The sequence below is a fragment of the Pseudophryne corroboree genome, unplaced genomic scaffold (assembly GCF_028390025.1).
Source record: "Pseudophryne corroboree isolate aPseCor3 unplaced genomic scaffold, aPseCor3.hap2 scaffold_711, whole genome shotgun sequence".
In the NCBI taxonomy this organism is placed as follows: domain Eukaryota; kingdom Metazoa; phylum Chordata; class Amphibia; order Anura; family Myobatrachidae; genus Pseudophryne; species Pseudophryne corroboree.
Window position 1 is genome coordinate 32,530 of NW_026970294.1, and position 9,948 is coordinate 42,477.

The 9,948-nt window shown below is 41.4% G+C and overlaps 35 non-coding genes and 9 pseudogenes across 35 annotated transcripts; all 44 read right to left on the reverse strand.

The window, feature by feature from the left end:
• Positions 1 to 31: 31 nt before the first annotated feature.
• On the reverse strand, positions 32 to 150 carry LOC135039496 (5S ribosomal RNA). The gene has a single exon (XR_010233500.1). It is a non-coding gene; the product is annotated as a 5S ribosomal RNA (ribosomal RNA).
• Positions 151 to 257: 107 nt separating this feature from the next.
• On the reverse strand, positions 258 to 376 carry LOC135039539 (5S ribosomal RNA). Its single transcript, XR_010233542.1, has one exon. It is a non-coding gene; the product is annotated as a 5S ribosomal RNA (ribosomal RNA).
• Positions 377 to 483: 107 nt separating this feature from the next.
• On the reverse strand, positions 484 to 602 carry LOC135039683 (5S ribosomal RNA). The gene has a single exon (XR_010233681.1). It is a non-coding gene; the product is annotated as a 5S ribosomal RNA (ribosomal RNA).
• A 107-nt stretch (positions 603 to 709) lies between these two features.
• Positions 710 to 828, reverse strand: LOC135038818 (5S ribosomal RNA). Its single transcript, XR_010233172.1, has one exon. It is a non-coding gene; the product is annotated as a 5S ribosomal RNA (ribosomal RNA).
• Positions 829 to 935: 107 nt separating this feature from the next.
• On the reverse strand, positions 936 to 1,054 carry LOC135039714 (5S ribosomal RNA). Its single transcript, XR_010233711.1, has one exon. It is a non-coding gene; the product is annotated as a 5S ribosomal RNA (ribosomal RNA).
• A 107-nt stretch (positions 1,055 to 1,161) lies between these two features.
• LOC135039799 (5S ribosomal RNA) lies at positions 1,162 to 1,280 on the reverse strand. Its single transcript, XR_010233791.1, has one exon. It is a non-coding gene; the product is annotated as a 5S ribosomal RNA (ribosomal RNA).
• A 107-nt stretch (positions 1,281 to 1,387) lies between these two features.
• LOC135039804 (5S ribosomal RNA) lies at positions 1,388 to 1,506 on the reverse strand. Its single transcript, XR_010233796.1, has one exon. It is a non-coding gene; the product is annotated as a 5S ribosomal RNA (ribosomal RNA).
• Positions 1,507 to 1,613: 107 nt separating this feature from the next.
• Positions 1,614 to 1,732, reverse strand: LOC135039244 (5S ribosomal RNA; annotated as a pseudogene).
• A 107-nt stretch (positions 1,733 to 1,839) lies between these two features.
• On the reverse strand, positions 1,840 to 1,958 carry LOC135039716 (5S ribosomal RNA). The gene has a single exon (XR_010233713.1). It is a non-coding gene; the product is annotated as a 5S ribosomal RNA (ribosomal RNA).
• A 107-nt stretch (positions 1,959 to 2,065) lies between these two features.
• On the reverse strand, positions 2,066 to 2,184 carry LOC135038708 (5S ribosomal RNA). The gene has a single exon (XR_010233064.1). It is a non-coding gene; the product is annotated as a 5S ribosomal RNA (ribosomal RNA).
• Positions 2,185 to 2,291: 107 nt separating this feature from the next.
• Positions 2,292 to 2,410, reverse strand: LOC135039272 (5S ribosomal RNA; annotated as a pseudogene).
• Positions 2,411 to 2,517: 107 nt separating this feature from the next.
• LOC135038419 (5S ribosomal RNA) lies at positions 2,518 to 2,636 on the reverse strand. Its single transcript, XR_010232783.1, has one exon. It is a non-coding gene; the product is annotated as a 5S ribosomal RNA (ribosomal RNA).
• A 107-nt stretch (positions 2,637 to 2,743) lies between these two features.
• On the reverse strand, positions 2,744 to 2,862 carry LOC135039726 (5S ribosomal RNA). Its single transcript, XR_010233722.1, has one exon. It is a non-coding gene; the product is annotated as a 5S ribosomal RNA (ribosomal RNA).
• Positions 2,863 to 2,969: 107 nt separating this feature from the next.
• On the reverse strand, positions 2,970 to 3,088 carry LOC135039099 (5S ribosomal RNA; annotated as a pseudogene).
• Positions 3,089 to 3,195: 107 nt separating this feature from the next.
• On the reverse strand, positions 3,196 to 3,313 carry LOC135039246 (5S ribosomal RNA; annotated as a pseudogene).
• Positions 3,314 to 3,420: 107 nt separating this feature from the next.
• Positions 3,421 to 3,539, reverse strand: LOC135039737 (5S ribosomal RNA). The gene has a single exon (XR_010233733.1). It is a non-coding gene; the product is annotated as a 5S ribosomal RNA (ribosomal RNA).
• Positions 3,540 to 3,646: 107 nt separating this feature from the next.
• On the reverse strand, positions 3,647 to 3,765 carry LOC135038736 (5S ribosomal RNA). Its single transcript, XR_010233092.1, has one exon. It is a non-coding gene; the product is annotated as a 5S ribosomal RNA (ribosomal RNA).
• A 107-nt stretch (positions 3,766 to 3,872) lies between these two features.
• On the reverse strand, positions 3,873 to 3,991 carry LOC135039235 (5S ribosomal RNA; annotated as a pseudogene).
• A 107-nt stretch (positions 3,992 to 4,098) lies between these two features.
• Positions 4,099 to 4,217, reverse strand: LOC135039646 (5S ribosomal RNA). The gene has a single exon (XR_010233644.1). It is a non-coding gene; the product is annotated as a 5S ribosomal RNA (ribosomal RNA).
• Positions 4,218 to 4,324: 107 nt separating this feature from the next.
• Positions 4,325 to 4,443, reverse strand: LOC135039103 (5S ribosomal RNA; annotated as a pseudogene).
• A 107-nt stretch (positions 4,444 to 4,550) lies between these two features.
• LOC135038865 (5S ribosomal RNA) lies at positions 4,551 to 4,669 on the reverse strand. The gene has a single exon (XR_010233216.1). It is a non-coding gene; the product is annotated as a 5S ribosomal RNA (ribosomal RNA).
• A 107-nt stretch (positions 4,670 to 4,776) lies between these two features.
• LOC135038577 (5S ribosomal RNA) lies at positions 4,777 to 4,895 on the reverse strand. Its single transcript, XR_010232935.1, has one exon. It is a non-coding gene; the product is annotated as a 5S ribosomal RNA (ribosomal RNA).
• A 107-nt stretch (positions 4,896 to 5,002) lies between these two features.
• On the reverse strand, positions 5,003 to 5,121 carry LOC135038971 (5S ribosomal RNA). The gene has a single exon (XR_010233321.1). It is a non-coding gene; the product is annotated as a 5S ribosomal RNA (ribosomal RNA).
• Positions 5,122 to 5,228: 107 nt separating this feature from the next.
• LOC135038622 (5S ribosomal RNA) lies at positions 5,229 to 5,347 on the reverse strand. Its single transcript, XR_010232980.1, has one exon. It is a non-coding gene; the product is annotated as a 5S ribosomal RNA (ribosomal RNA).
• A 107-nt stretch (positions 5,348 to 5,454) lies between these two features.
• On the reverse strand, positions 5,455 to 5,573 carry LOC135039003 (5S ribosomal RNA). The gene has a single exon (XR_010233351.1). It is a non-coding gene; the product is annotated as a 5S ribosomal RNA (ribosomal RNA).
• Positions 5,574 to 5,680: 107 nt separating this feature from the next.
• Positions 5,681 to 5,799, reverse strand: LOC135039647 (5S ribosomal RNA). Its single transcript, XR_010233646.1, has one exon. It is a non-coding gene; the product is annotated as a 5S ribosomal RNA (ribosomal RNA).
• A 107-nt stretch (positions 5,800 to 5,906) lies between these two features.
• Positions 5,907 to 6,025, reverse strand: LOC135038518 (5S ribosomal RNA). The gene has a single exon (XR_010232880.1). It is a non-coding gene; the product is annotated as a 5S ribosomal RNA (ribosomal RNA).
• Positions 6,026 to 6,132: 107 nt separating this feature from the next.
• Positions 6,133 to 6,251, reverse strand: LOC135038633 (5S ribosomal RNA). Its single transcript, XR_010232991.1, has one exon. It is a non-coding gene; the product is annotated as a 5S ribosomal RNA (ribosomal RNA).
• Positions 6,252 to 6,358: 107 nt separating this feature from the next.
• On the reverse strand, positions 6,359 to 6,477 carry LOC135039497 (5S ribosomal RNA). Its single transcript, XR_010233501.1, has one exon. It is a non-coding gene; the product is annotated as a 5S ribosomal RNA (ribosomal RNA).
• A 107-nt stretch (positions 6,478 to 6,584) lies between these two features.
• On the reverse strand, positions 6,585 to 6,703 carry LOC135039749 (5S ribosomal RNA). The gene has a single exon (XR_010233744.1). It is a non-coding gene; the product is annotated as a 5S ribosomal RNA (ribosomal RNA).
• A 107-nt stretch (positions 6,704 to 6,810) lies between these two features.
• Positions 6,811 to 6,929, reverse strand: LOC135038464 (5S ribosomal RNA). Its single transcript, XR_010232828.1, has one exon. It is a non-coding gene; the product is annotated as a 5S ribosomal RNA (ribosomal RNA).
• Positions 6,930 to 7,036: 107 nt separating this feature from the next.
• Positions 7,037 to 7,155, reverse strand: LOC135039762 (5S ribosomal RNA). The gene has a single exon (XR_010233755.1). It is a non-coding gene; the product is annotated as a 5S ribosomal RNA (ribosomal RNA).
• Positions 7,156 to 7,263: 108 nt separating this feature from the next.
• Positions 7,264 to 7,382, reverse strand: LOC135039140 (5S ribosomal RNA; annotated as a pseudogene).
• A 107-nt stretch (positions 7,383 to 7,489) lies between these two features.
• On the reverse strand, positions 7,490 to 7,608 carry LOC135039774 (5S ribosomal RNA). The gene has a single exon (XR_010233767.1). It is a non-coding gene; the product is annotated as a 5S ribosomal RNA (ribosomal RNA).
• A 107-nt stretch (positions 7,609 to 7,715) lies between these two features.
• Positions 7,716 to 7,834, reverse strand: LOC135039786 (5S ribosomal RNA). Its single transcript, XR_010233778.1, has one exon. It is a non-coding gene; the product is annotated as a 5S ribosomal RNA (ribosomal RNA).
• Positions 7,835 to 7,941: 107 nt separating this feature from the next.
• Positions 7,942 to 8,060, reverse strand: LOC135039797 (5S ribosomal RNA). Its single transcript, XR_010233789.1, has one exon. It is a non-coding gene; the product is annotated as a 5S ribosomal RNA (ribosomal RNA).
• A 107-nt stretch (positions 8,061 to 8,167) lies between these two features.
• LOC135039808 (5S ribosomal RNA) lies at positions 8,168 to 8,286 on the reverse strand. Its single transcript, XR_010233800.1, has one exon. It is a non-coding gene; the product is annotated as a 5S ribosomal RNA (ribosomal RNA).
• Positions 8,287 to 8,393: 107 nt separating this feature from the next.
• Positions 8,394 to 8,512, reverse strand: LOC135039820 (5S ribosomal RNA). The gene has a single exon (XR_010233811.1). It is a non-coding gene; the product is annotated as a 5S ribosomal RNA (ribosomal RNA).
• A 108-nt stretch (positions 8,513 to 8,620) lies between these two features.
• LOC135039316 (5S ribosomal RNA) lies at positions 8,621 to 8,740 on the reverse strand (annotated as a pseudogene).
• Positions 8,741 to 8,847: 107 nt separating this feature from the next.
• On the reverse strand, positions 8,848 to 8,966 carry LOC135039074 (5S ribosomal RNA; annotated as a pseudogene).
• A 107-nt stretch (positions 8,967 to 9,073) lies between these two features.
• Positions 9,074 to 9,192, reverse strand: LOC135039498 (5S ribosomal RNA). Its single transcript, XR_010233502.1, has one exon. It is a non-coding gene; the product is annotated as a 5S ribosomal RNA (ribosomal RNA).
• Positions 9,193 to 9,299: 107 nt separating this feature from the next.
• Positions 9,300 to 9,418, reverse strand: LOC135039541 (5S ribosomal RNA). The gene has a single exon (XR_010233544.1). It is a non-coding gene; the product is annotated as a 5S ribosomal RNA (ribosomal RNA).
• Positions 9,419 to 9,525: 107 nt separating this feature from the next.
• LOC135039684 (5S ribosomal RNA) lies at positions 9,526 to 9,644 on the reverse strand. Its single transcript, XR_010233682.1, has one exon. It is a non-coding gene; the product is annotated as a 5S ribosomal RNA (ribosomal RNA).
• Positions 9,645 to 9,751: 107 nt separating this feature from the next.
• Positions 9,752 to 9,870, reverse strand: LOC135038820 (5S ribosomal RNA). Its single transcript, XR_010233173.1, has one exon. It is a non-coding gene; the product is annotated as a 5S ribosomal RNA (ribosomal RNA).
• Between the last annotated feature and the right edge of the window lie 78 nt (positions 9,871 to 9,948).

The window sequence follows — 9,948 nt, forward strand, 5'->3', positions numbered from 1 at the left end:
CATCAACAGAACGGTGTTGGCAGTATAAAATTATCTACAGCACCTTGTATTCCCAGGCGGTCTCCCATCCAAGTACTAACCAGGCCCAACACTGCTTAGCTTCCAAGATCAGATGAGATTGGGCGTATCCAGTGTGGTGTGGCTGTAGATGAGCTTTATGGTTTCTGTTTGAACTTTTCTACTTCTAACTACTGGTTCATAAATGAATACATTTGAAAATTGAATGCATCAACAGAATGGTGTTGGCAGAATAAAAATATCTACAGCACCTTGTATTCCCAGGTGGTCTCCCATCCAAGTACTAACCAGGCCCAACACTGCTTAGCTTCCAAGATCAGATGAGATTGGGCGCATCCAGTATGGTGTGGCTGTAGATGAGCTTTGTGGTTTCTGTTAGAACTTTTCTACTTCTAACTACTGGTTCATAAATGAATACGTTTTAAAATGGAATGCATCAACAGAACGGTGTTGGCAGTATAAAATTATCTACAGCACCTTGTATTCCCAGGCGGTTTCCCATCCAAGTACTAACCAGGCCCAACACTGCTTAGCTTCCAAGATCAGATGAGATTGGGCGTATCCAGTGTGGTGTGGCTGTAGATGAGCTTTATGGTTTCTGTTTGAACTTTTCTACTTCTAACTACTGGTTCATAAATGAATACATTTGAAAATTGAATGCATCAACAGAATGGTGTTGGCAGTATAAAAATATCTACAGCACCTTGTATTCCCAGGTGGTCTCCCATCCAAGTACTAACCAGGCCCAACACTGCTTAGCTTCTAAGATCAGATGAGATTGGGCGTATCCAGTATGGTGTGGCTGTAGATGAGCTTTGTGGTTTCTGTTAGAACTTTTCTACTTCTAACTACTGGTTCATAAATGAAAACGTTTGAAAATGGAATGCATCAACAGAACGGTGTTGGCAGTATAAAAATATCTACAGCACCTTGTATTCCCAGGTGGTCTCCCATCCAAGTACTAACCAGGCCCAACACTGCTTAGCTTCCAAGATCAGATGAGATTGGGCGTATCCAGTGTGGTGTGGCTGTAGATGAACTTTGAGGTTTCTGTTAGAACTTTTCTACTTCTAACTACTGGTTCATAAATGAATACGTTTGAAAATGGAATGCATCAACAGAACGGTGTTGGCAGTATAAAATTATCTACAGCACCTTGTATTCCCAGGTGGTCTCCCATCCAAGTACTAACCAGGCCCATCACTGTTTAGCTTCCAAGATCAGATGAGATTGGGCGTATCCAGTGTGGTGTGGCTGTAGATGAACTTTGTGGTTTCTGTTAGAACTTTTCTACTTCTAACGACTGGTTCATAAATGAATACATTTGAAAATGGAATGCATCAACAGAACGGTGTTGGCAGTATAAAAACATCTACAGCACCTTGTATTCCCAAGTGGTCTCCCATCCAAGTACTAACCAGGCCCAACACTGCTTAGCTTCCAAGATCAGATGAGATTGGGCGTATCCAGTGTGGTGTGGCTGCAGATGAGCTTTGTGGTTTCTGTTAGAACTTTTCTACTTCTAACTACTGGTTCATAAATGAATACGTTTGAAAATGGAATGCATCAACAGAACGGTGTTGGCAGTATAAAATTATCTACAGCACCTTGTATTCCCAGGTGGTCTCCCATCCAAGTACTAATCAGGCCCAACACTGCTTAGCTTCCAAGATGAGATGAGATTGGGCATATCCAGTGTGGTGTGGCTGTAGAAGAGCTTTATGGTTTCTGTTAGTACTTTTCTACTTCTAACTACTGGTTCATAAATGAATACGTTTGAAAATGGAATGCATCAACAGAACGATGTTGGTAGTATAAAAATATCTACAGCACCTTGTATTCCCAGGTGGTCTCCCATCCAAGTACTAACCAGGCCCAACACTGCTTAGCTTCCAAGATCAGATGAGATTGGGCGTATCCAGTGTAGTGTGGCTGTAGATGAGCTTTATGGTTTCTGTTAGAACTTTTCTACTTCTAACTACTGTTTCATAAATGAATACGTTTGAAAATGGAATGCATCAACAGAACGGTGTTGGTAGTATAAAAATATCTACAGCACCTTGTATTCCCAGGTGGTCTCCCATCCAAATACTAACCAGGCCCAACACTGCTTAGCTTCCAAGATCAGATGAGATTGGGCGTATCCAGTGTGGTGTTGCTGTAGATGAACTTTCTGGTTTCTGTTAGAACTTTTCTACTTCTAACTACTGGTTCATAAATGAATACATTTTAAAATGGAATGCATCAACAGAATGGTGTTGGCAGTATAAAAATATCTACAGCACCTTGTATTCCCAGGTGGTCTCCCATCCAAGTACTAACCAGGCCCAACACTGCTTAGCTTCTAAGATCAGATGAGATTGGGCATATCCAGTGTGCTGTGGCTGTAGAAGAGCTTTATGGTTTCTGTTAGTACTTTTCTACTTCTAACTACTGGTTCATAAATGAATACATTTGAAAATGGAATGCATCAACAGAACGGTGTTGGTAGTATAAAAATATCTACAGCACCTTGTATTCCCAGGTGGTCTCCCATCCAAGTACTAACCAGGCCCAACACTGCTTAGCTTCCAAGATCAGATGAGATTGGGCGTATCTAGTGTGGTGTGGCTGTAGATGAGCTTTACGGTTTCTGTTAGAACTTTTGTACTTCTAACTACTGTTTCATAAATGAATACGTTTGAAAATGGAATGCATCAACAGAACGGTGTTGGTAGTATAAAAATATCTACAGCACCTTGTATTCCCAGGTGGTCTCCCATCCAAGTACTAACCAGGCCCAACACTGCTTAGCTTCCAAGATCAGATGAGATTGGGCGTATCCAGTGTGGTGTGGCTGTAGATGAGCTTTGTGGTTTCTGTTAGAACTTTTCTACTTCTAACTACTGGTTCATAAATGAATACGTTTGAAAATGGAATGCATCAACAGAACGGTGTTTGCAGTATAAAAATATCTACAGCACCTTGTATTCCCAGGTGGTCTCCCATCCAAGTACTAACCATGCCCAACACTGCTTAGCTTCCAAAATCATATGAGATTGGGCGTATCCAGTGTGGTGTGGCTGTAGATGAGCTTTGTGGTTTCTGTTAGAAATTTTCTACTTCTAACTACTGGTTCATTAATGAATACGTTTGAAAATGGAATGCATCAACAGAACGGTGTTGGCAGTATAAAAATATCTAAGCACCTTGTATTCCCAGGTGGTCTCCCATCCAAGTACTAACCAGGCCCAACACTGCTTAGCTTCCAAGATCAGATGAGATTGGACGTATCCAGTGTGGTGTGGCTGTAGATGAGCTTTGTGGTTTCTGTTAGAACTTTTCTACTTCTAACTACTGGTTCATAAATGAATACATTTGAAAATGGAATGCATCAACAGAACGGTGTTGGCAGTATAAAAATATCTACAGCACCTTGTATTCCCAGGTGGTCTCCCATCCAAGTACTAACCAGGCCCAACACTGCTTAGCTTCCAAGATCAGATGAGATTGGGCGTATCCAGTGTGGTGTGGCTGTAGATGAGCTTTGTGGTTTCTGTTAGAACTATTCTACTTCTAACTACTGGTTCATAAATGAATACGTTTGAAAATGGAATGCATCAACAGAACGGTGTTGGCGGTATAAAAATATCTACAGCACCTTGTATTCCCAGGTGGTCTCCCATCCAAGTACTAACCAGGCCCAACACTGCTTAGCTTCCAAGATCAGATGAGATTGGGCGTATCCAGTGTTGTGTGGCTGTAGATGAGCTTTGTGGTTTCTGTTAGAACTTTTCTACTTCTAACTACTGGTTCATAAATGAATACGTTTGAAAATGGAATGCATCAACAGAACGGTGTTGGTAGTATAAAAATATCTACAGCACCTTGCATTCCCAGGTGGTCTCCCACCCAATTACTAACCAGGCCCAACACTGCTTAGCTTCCAAGATCAGATGAGATTGGGCGTATCCAGTGTGGCTTGGCTCTAGATGAGCTTTATGGTTTCTGTTAGAACTTTTCTACTTCTAACTACTGGTTCATAAATGAATACATTTGAAAATTGAATGCATCAACAGAACGGTGTTGGCAGTATAAAAATATCTACAGCACCTTGTATTCCCAGGTGGTCTCCCATCCAAGTACTAACCAGGCCCAACACTGCTTAGCTTCCAAGATCAGATGAGATTGGGCGTATCCAGTGTGGTGTTGCTGTAGATGAACTTTCTGGTTTCTGTTAGAACTTTTCTACTTCTAACTACTGGTTCATAAATGAATACGTTTTAAAATGGAATGCATCAACAGAATGGTGTTGGCAGTATAAAAATATCTACAGCACCTTGTATTCCCAGGTGGTCTCCCATCCAAGTACTAACCAGTCCCAACACTGCTTAGCTTCCAAGATCAGATGAGATTGGGCATATCCAGTGTGGTGTGGCTGTAGAAGAGCTTTGTGGTTTCTGTTAGTACTTTTCTACTTCTAACTACTGGTTCATAAATGAATACGTTTGAAAATGGAATGCATCAACAGAACGGTGTTGGTAGTATAAAAATATCTACAGCACCTTGTATTCCCAGGTGGTCTCCCATCCAAATACTAGCCAGGCCCAACACTGCTTAGCTTCCAAGCTCAGATGAGATCGGGCGTATCCAGTGTGGTGTGGCTGTAGATGAGCTTTATGGTTTCTGTTAGAACTTTTCTACTTCTAACTACTGTTTCATAAATGAATACGTTTGAAAATGGAATGCATCAACAGAACGGTGTTGGTAGTATAAAAATATCTACAGCACCTTATATTCCCAGGTGGTCTCCCATCCAAGTACTAACCAGGCCCAACACTGCTTAGCTTCCAAGATCAGATGAGATTGGGCGTATCCAGTGTGATGTGGCTGTAGATGAACTTAGTGGTTTCTGTTAGAACTTTTCTACTTCTAACTACTGGTTCATAAATGAATACGTTTGAAAATGGAATGCATCAACAGAAGGGTGTTGGCAGTATAAAAATACCTACATCACCTTGTATTCCCAGGTGGTCTCCCATCCAAGTACTAACCAGGCCCTACACTGCTTAGCTTCCAAGATCAGATGAGATTGGGCGTATCCAGTGTAGTGTGGCTGTAGATGAGCTTTGTGGTTTCTGTTAGAACTTTTCTACTTCTAACTACTGGTTCATAAATGAATACGTTTGAAAATGGAATGCATCAACAGAAGGGTGTTGGCAGTATAAAAATATCTACAGCACCTTGTATTCCCAGGTGGTCTCCCATCCAAGTACTAACCAGGCTCAACACTGCTTAGCTTCCAAGATCAGATGAGATTGGGCGTATCCAGTGTGGTGTGGCTGTAGATGAGCTTTGTGGTTTCTGTTAGAACTTTTCTACTTCTAACTACTGGTTCATAAATGAATACGTTTGAAAATGGAAAGCATCAACAGAACGGTGTTGGCAGTATAAAAATATCTACAGCACCTTGTATTCCCAGGTGGTCTCCCATCCAAGTACTAACCAGGCCCAACACTGCTTAGCTTCCAAGATCAGATGAGATTGGGCGTATCCAGAAAGGTGTGGCTGTGGATGAGCTTTGTGGTTTCTGTTAGAACTTTTCTACTTCTAACTACTGGTTCATAAATTAATACGTTTGAAAATGGAATGCATCAACAGAACGGTGTTGGCAGTATAAAAATATCTACAGCACCTTGTATTCCCAGGTGGTCTCCCATCCAAGTACTAACCAGGCCCAACACTGCTTAGCTTCCAAGATCAGATGAGATTGGGCGTATCCAGTGTGGTGTTGCTGTAGATGAAATTTCTGGTTTCTGTTAGAACTTTTCTACTTCTAACTACTGGTTCATAAATAAATACGTTTTAAAATGGAATGCATCAACAGAACGGTGTTGGCAGTATAAAAATATCTACATCACCTTGTATTCCCAGGTGGTCTCCCATCCAAGTACTAACCAGGCCCAACACTGCTTAGCTTCCAAGATCAGATGAGATTGGGCGTATCCAGTGTGGTGTGGCTGTAGATGAGCTTTGTGGTTTCTGTTAGAACTTTTCTACTTCTAACTACTGGTTCATAAATGAATTCGTTTGAAAATGGAATGCATCAACAGAACGGTGTTGGCAGTATAAAAATATCTACAGCACCTTGCATTCCCAGGTGGTCTCCCATCCAAGTACTAACCAGGCCCAACACTGCTTAGCTTCCAAGATCAGATGAGATTGGACGTATCCAGTGTGGTGTGGCTGTAGATGAACTTTTTGGTTTCTGTTAGAACTTTTCTACTTCTAACTACTGGTTCATAAATGAATACGTTTTAAAATGGAATGCATCAACAGAACGGTGTTGGCAGTATAAAATTATCTACAGCACCTTGTATTCCCAGGCGGTCTCCCATCCAAGTACTAACCAGGCCCAACACTGCTTAGCTTCCAAGATCAGATGAGATTGGGCGTATCCAGTGTGGTGTGGCTGTAGATGAGCTTTATGGTTTCTGTTTGAACTTTTCTACTTCTAACTACTGGTTCATAAATGAATACATTTGAAAATTGAATGCATCAACAGAACGGTGTTGGCAGTATAAAAATATCTACAGCACCTTGTATTCCCAGGTGGTCTCCCATCCAAGTACTAACCAGGCCCAACACTGCTTAGCTTCCAAGATCAGATGAGATTGGGCGTATCCAGTGTGGTGTGGCTGTAGATGAGTTTTGTGGTTTCTGTTAGAACTTTTCTACTTCTAACTACTGGTTCATAAATGAATACGTTTGAAAATGGATTGCATCAACAGAAGGGTGTTGGCAGTATAAAAATATCTACAGCACCTTGTATTCCCAGGTGGTCTCCCATCCAAGTACTAACCAGGCCCAACACTGCTTAACTTCCAAGATCAGATGAGATTGGGCGTATCCAGTGTGGTGTGGCTGTAGATGAGTTTTGTGGTTTCTGTTAGAACTTTTCTACTTCTAACTACTGGTTCATAAATGAATACGTTTGAAAATGGAATGCATCAACAGAAGGGTGTTGGCAGTATAAAAATATCTACAGCACCTTGTATTCCCAGGTGGTCTCCCATCCAAGTACTAACCAGGCCCAACACTGCTTAGCTTCCAAGATCAGATGAGATTGGGCGTATCCAGTGTGGTGTGGCTGTAGATGAACTTTGTGGTTTCTGTTAGAACTTTTCTACTTCTAACTACTGGTTCATAAATGAATACGTTTTAAAATGGAATGCATCAACAGAACGGTGTTGGTAGTATAAAAAAAATCTACAGCACCTTGTATTCCCAGGTGGTCTCCCATCCAAGTACTAACCAGGCCCAACACTGCTTAGCTTCCAAGATCAGATGAGATTGGGCGTATCCACTGTGTTGTAGCTGTAGATGAGCTTTGTGGTTTCTGTTAGAACTTTTCTACTTCTAACTACTGGTTCATAAATTAATACGTTTGAAAATAGAATGCATCAACAGAACGGTGTTGGCAGTATAAAAATATCTACAGCACCTTGTATTCCCAGGTGGTCTCCCATCCAAGTACTAACCAGGCCCAACACTGCTTAGCTTCCAAGATCAGATGAGATTGGGCGTATCCAGTGTGGTGTGGCTGTAGATGAACTTTGTGGTTTCTGTTAGAACTTTTCTACTTCTAACTACTGGTTCATAAAAGAATACGTTTGAAAATGGAATGCATCAACAGAACGGTGTTGGCAGTATAAAATTATCTACAGCACCTTGTATTCCCAGGTGGTCTCCCATCCAAGTACTAACCAGGCCCAACACTGCTTAGCTTCCAAGATCAGATGAGATTGGGCGTATCCAGTGTGGTGTGGCTGTAGATGAACTTTGTGGTTTCTGTTAGAACTTTTCTACTTCTAACTACTGGTTCATAAATTAATACGTTTGAAAATAGAATGCATCAACAGAACGGTGTTGGCAGTATAAAAATATCTACAGCACCTTGTATTCCCAGGTGGTCTCCCATCCAAGTACTAACCAGGCCCAACACTGCTTAGCTTCCAAGATCAGATGAGATTGGGCGTATCCAGTGTGGTGTGGCTGTAGATGAACTTTGTGGTTTCTGTTAGAACTTTTCTACTTCTAACTACTGGTTCATAAAAGAATACGTTTGAAAATGGAATGCATCAACAGAACGGTGTTGGCAGTATAAAATTATCTACAGCACCTTGTATTCCCAGGTGGTCTCCCATCCAAGTACTAACCAGGCCCAACACTGCTTAGCTTCCAAGATCAGATGAGATTGGGCGTATCCAGTGTGGTGTGGCTGTAGATGAACTTTGTGGTTTCTGTTAGAACTTTTCTACTTCTAACTACTGGTTCATAAATGAATACGTTTTAAAATGGAATGCATCAACAGAACGGTGTTGGTAGTATAAAAATATCTACAGCACCTTGTATTCCCAGGTGGTCTCCCATCCAAGTACTAACCAGGCCCAACACTGCTTAGCTTCCAAGATCAGATGAGATTGGGCGTATCCAGTGTGGTGTGGCTGTAGATGAACTTTGTGGTTTCTGTTAGAACTTTTCTACTTCTAACTACTGGTTCATAAATGAATACGTTTTAAAATGGAATGCATCAACAGAACGGTGTTGGCAGTATAAAAATATCTACAGCACCTTTTATATTCCCAGGTGGTCTCCCATCCAAGTACTTACCAGGCCCAACACTGCTTAGCTTCCAAGATCAGATGAGATTGGGCGTATCCAGTGTGGTGTGGCTGTAGATGAGCTTTGTGGTTTCTGTTAGAACTTTTCTACTTCTAACTACTGGTTCATAAATGAATACGTTTGAAAATGGAATGCATCAACAGAACGGTGTTGGCAGTATAAACATATCTACAGCACCTTGTATTTCCAGGTGGTCTCCCATCCAAGTACTAACCAGGCCCAACACTGCTTAGCTTCCAAGATCAGATGAGATTGGACGTATCCAGTATGGTGTGGCTGTAGATGAACTTTTTGGTTTCTGTTAGAACTTTTCTACTTCTAACTACTGGTTCATAAATGAATACGTTTTAAAATGGAATGCATCAACAGAACGGTGTTGGCAGTATAAAATTATCTACAGCACCTTGTATTCCCAGGCGGTCTCCCATCCAAGTACTAACCAGGCCCAACACTGCTTAGCTTCCAAGATCAGATGAGATTGGGCGTATCCAGTGTGGTGTGGCTGTAGATGAGCTTTATGGTTTCTGTTTGAACTTTTCTACTTCTAACTACTGGTTCATAAATGAATACATTTGAAAATTGAATGCATCAACAGAATGGTGTTGGCAGAATAAAAATATCTACAGCACCTTGTATTCCCAGGTGGTCTCCCATCCAAGTACTAACCAGGCCCAACACTGCTTAGCTTCCAAGATCAGATGAGATTGGGCGCATCCAGTATGGTGTGGCTGTAGATGAGCTTTGTGGTTTCTGTTAGAACTTTTCTACTTCTAACTACTGGTTCATAAATGAATACGTTTTAAAATGGAATGCATCAACAGAATGGTGTTGGCAGTATAAAATTATCTACAGCACCTTGTATTCCCAGGCGGTTTCCCATCCAAGTACTAACCAGGCCCAACACTGCTTAGCTTCCAAGATCAGATGAGATTGGGCGTATCCAGTGTGGTGTGGCTGTAGATGAGCTTTATGGTTTCTGTTTGAACTTTTCTACTTCTAACTACTGGTTCATAAATGAATACATTTGAAAATTGAATGCATCATCAGAATGGTGTTGGCAGTATAAAAATATCTACAGCACCTTGTATTCCCAGGTGGTCTCCCATCCAAGTACTAACCAGGCCCAACACTGCTTAGCTTCTAAGATCAGATGAGATTGGGCGTATCCAGTATGGTGTGGCTGTAGATGAGCTTTGTGGTTTCTGTTAGAACTTTTCTACTTCTAACTACTGGTTCATAAATGAAAACGTTTGAAAATGGAATGCA